Below are 4,775 nucleotides of genomic sequence, written 5' to 3'. Positions count from 1 at the left end.
TTCCATCACTCGATAAAAAAATGGCTATACACATGGGGGGACGGAATACAACAACAAGTTAAAAACCAATAATTCCACTTTCCGGTTGTCTTCCTGCTCTCTACTACCGTAATCAAGTAGTAACAACTGGGTCTTTCTACCCTTGTAATTTGCAGACAGAAGCAAAATTCTATTGCAACTTGCAAGCCACTATGCAACTGCTGAAATGACTTCCTTCTGATACCAACCTGTGAGATCATCTTTGTGTGTTGGGGTCTCACCACATCAATGGCTTTAGTTATTTACCTGTTTATGCTCAACACAATGAACCATGAATAAAAATCAGGGCTCCAGCTATTAAAAAACAAATCCAACACAACCACCACACAAACAATAAACAACAACACAAAAAAACCACCCAGTCGATTAAGGAGCAATCAAACCTACTGAAGCATTCATCACACACATTATTAATGGATACTTTTCGCATTAAATACTTTCCCCCCAAAATTTCTTAGTATTAGCTAGAATACCGATAATATAATTGGCCTAGTTGAAACTTGGCTCAAATGGCCTGGACAAATCCTGTGAATCTCAGGGAGGCAACCATACTACAAAGTTACTTAAAAATGTAGTTACCTGGTGCCTTGCCACCTTTTGCATGTCCAAAGCCAGCTCTTTTCTAATCGCCCAACCACCATCGACACCCGAATACCTTGATGGTGCTACCGAATGCTCAGCTCCCATCACAATTATCTTGTGGAGTAGGCATCCAACCATTCTGATGACCGCCACATTGCCCTATACCTCGGTTCTTTTATTTCCAAAATTTGTTATACTCTAAAAAATCCGTATTTGTAATTGCTTGGTGCCTGACCACATAAAACCACTTAGTAAACTGAGAAACAGGTCAGTAGAGGTTATACCCAAGCTAGGTTGTGAAGAAGTATTTACTAATTAATAAAAAGTCATCAGAACATCCTTTTCAGATGCAGAAACATTACAAAAACTTTTGTTTCAATATTCTATGTGATAGGAAGAAATATTAGTTAATAATGAGTCATCTAATTAAGTTTTAAGGGATGCACTAGATTTGTCTTCTGACTACAAATAATTTGTTTAAATTTATTAAATTATATTCTGACCCCATCTCCAAAAAAGGGACAGGTGAGGAGAAAAAATACTACTAATACCTAAAACAAGACTTATGTGTAATATGATTTGAAACATACACTTTCAAAAATATGCCACTGTAATAACAAAGTAGGCAGTCATTTGTTTCAACAAAAAAAATATGAAAGAAAAAAATTTTTTTAAAGATTTTATTTATTTATTCGACAGACAGAGATCAACAAGTAGGCAGAAGAGGCAGGCAGAGAGAGAGAGATGAAGCAGGCTCCCTGCTGAGCAGAGAGCCTGCATGATGCGGGGCTGGATCCCAGGACCCTGAGATCATGACCTGGGTGGAAGGCAGAGGCTTTAACCCACTGAGCCACCAGGCCGCCCTGAAAGAAAATTTTAAGAAAATGAGGACTTTATAAATGTACTGAAAAGATCATCCCACTCTGTAGGCCTGAAAAGGAGTTTCTTCAATAAACAAACTGCACAGAGAAAAACACAGAGATGGGAAACTTGTATTGAAAAAAGACTTGAGACATAACCAATGAAAATGTATAAAACTTGTCCTGGATCTGATTCAAACAATCTTAGGGGGGTTCCTCTGTAGGGGACTGGGGAGGAGAAAAATGTGGGCCAAGTGACAAGGTAGTCAGTTAAAATTATTATGACTAAATATTTTGGTGTGAAATAGCAACTGTGTTTCTGCTTCAGGAGAATCTTTCCATTTCAAGATCTGCATTCAAATAGTGCTGAGTGAAGTAATATGACACCCTGGATATGCTTACACACAGATTTGCTGTCAAAAGATAAATGAGAATGGTTAGGAAAATACTCAAATCCTATATATGTTTCTAAAGGCTGTAAGTAACACTGTTAAGTTAAAACAATCTAAAAATTTGAAGTCCAAATTGGATAAATGCCATAGAAAATTGTTTTTTAGGTTTGTTTGGGGGAATAAAATACACCATTTTAAAATTTACCATTTTAAATTGGTCAGAATATTTTTAAATTAGTAATTTTAATCTGCTTTGTTAGGAGTTCAACACACATAATGCCACATTTTACTACCCCCCTTTTTTTAAAATATTATACTTTTATAAAATTATTACTGTCAGTTACCATACCTTTTACTACCCTTAAAGCATAATAAAGACAGAGAAATGTACCCATTAGAAAACCCAAAGGCTCTCACCCTGTACATTTGAACTCTGAAAGTAATTTTTTAAACTCTGAAAAGTAATTTTTCCCCTGTAATGTTTTATTTTTTTTAATTAAATTTATTTATTTTCAGCATAACAGTATTCATTATTTTTTCTGAAAGTAACAAAATTTAACGAGCATATTATCACCAATTTCCTCTTAAGCTAGGTATCACAGTACTTCCAGACTAGTCTGCAAAATAACTGCAACTGTGAGCTATTAATCATTCCTGTAAATTTACTGTGTGTGATAACCAAGAAGATTGGGTATGCTGTTAAAAGTTTCTTTTTTACTCCCCAAAAGTATGGAAGGTAGAATGCAATGGTACTATACATTTTAGTATCATAGCTTTATGATGGATTACCATGGAAGTCTGAGATACTGGATACTGGTGGGCTATGTATTTATTTACCCTCACATTGGATATGGGAAAGAACAATTTATATGTTAAAATTACAATATTCAAGTAACACATGGAAAACAAATACCACTCAGCAGGTCTTGCAGAAGATACCGCACATATCCAAATCTAAAGACCCTAGGTCATCAGTGATGATCCCCAATTAGTCATTCAGTTCAGAGTGTGCCTAACAATTTCCTAATGAATTATCTAATGAATGCCTGACTACCACTACCATGTGTACACAAGTTTTAAAATACTGTCCTGTGACCATAGTCTTTTTTAATGAAAGGTGGAAAGTTATTCAAAATAACAAGACGTTATCTAAAAAACACAAAACATGTTTACCCCCTCCTCTCTCAGTGCATACTGTTCAACAAGTCTCTTCAGTTTCTCTCCCAGTTCGGTGTTTTCCTGGCGGAGTCTGGCATTGTGTATGTCATGTTGTTCCAATTGTGCTTGGATCTCATTTAAAGTCAACTGGAAACGTGCAGTTGCTTCTTTACGATTCTCTTCCTCTTCTTGTGCCCTGCTGCATATTTTTCCTCCTTATTATTCAAAATAATTTCTGTTACTGGTATAGTATAAATTTATACATAAACTGCTCATGTTACTGCTATGTCATTTCATGTAATCCTGCCCCCAAGTATTGTTTCTCACCTACAAGCCCTTCTCCTTATCTATGATGAGAAAACTCTCATTTAAAAGCAAACATATTGGGGCGGCCTGGGGGGCTCGGTTAAAGCCTCTGCCTTCGGCTCAGGTCATGATCCCAGGGTCCTGGGATCGAGCCCCAAGTTGGGCTCTCTCTGCTCAGCAGAGAGCCTGCTTCTCTCTCTCTCTCTGCCTGCCTCTCGGCCTACTTGTGATCTCTGTCCTCTGTCAAATAAATACAATAAAAAATCTTAAAAAAAATAAAAAATAAAAGCAAACATATTTCCTAAGTAGATAAGCAGAGAGAGAAACAACTGTCCTGCTACTAAATAAGTATTTGCTGACTATGCAAGACCTTACTACCCCCCAAGCACACAAGTAAAGACCTTCTCCACAGTCTTACTCTTCCTCATTATTTTCCCAATATTCTCCTTACTGGTTTGACAGACAGAATGACTGATATCATTCTGTATCAGTCTGAAGAGAGATGTCCCACCTAGCAGCCTACTTTCTGAGTCACACCTTCCAATTCCTTATATGATTATTTGGTTATTTATAAGACTATATCTATATGTATACATACACACACATACACAAACACTTTTTAACATAAAACGCAACATACGTATTTAAACAACCGAATAGCTCAAGATTGGCAGAGAATACTCAGGCCACACTAGACACTCAGCATCCACAGTACCTCTCTCTATACAACCTGTTTTTTTCTTTCTTAAACTCATTTTGATTCAAGTCTATACCTACCAGTCTCTTCATTTCAGCTAAGCATTTCATTTCTTATCTAAGAATGTGATAATCAACTACATTAATGATCCGCATACTATCTGGTCACCTAAGCTTCCTTAATAAGCAGGAAAAGCTATGGCCATAAACATCAATACCACCTACATTCCCTGTGCTTAAGTATAAGGTACACATACTACAAACTATAAAGCTCTTCCTCGAAGCTCTGAAACCACCATCTGGATAGACAGAGTGAGTCTTATATTTATAATGGACAAACCATTATAATGGACAAACCCAGGCAAAAAATGAATAAACAAGTAAGCAAGGTAGTACATCCCTGAGGACCCCACAATGTCATCTGCTCAGGAACCTAATCTATAAGACCAGTTGTACGTAAGATTAAGGAACAAGCAACCATTATTAAAACCACACTCCCATTACAGCAAGTAAAAGCAAAGATTTACTTCAAATGTACATATAGGGATTATAAAATCACTCTAACAATCTGAAAAACAAAAAAAATGAACAACAAACTAACCTTTAATGTTCTATTGTGACGCTGAAGTTTCCCTGCAAAGAGACTCTAGTTTGCTCCTTGCCAAGACAGCCTTGCTGTGTTCACTCTGCAAACTGAACTTTCTCTCTTTCACGATTTGGGCTTGTTTCTTCTGAAGAATCT

This window comes from Mustela putorius, unplaced genomic scaffold (genome assembly GCF_011764305.1).
Source record: "Mustela putorius furo isolate JIRA1106 unplaced genomic scaffold, ASM1176430v1.1 tig00537341_pilon_pilon_pilon, whole genome shotgun sequence".
Lineage (NCBI taxonomy): Eukaryota > Metazoa > Chordata > Mammalia > Carnivora > Mustelidae > Mustela > Mustela putorius.
Note: the sequence above shows the minus strand (reverse complement) of the source record.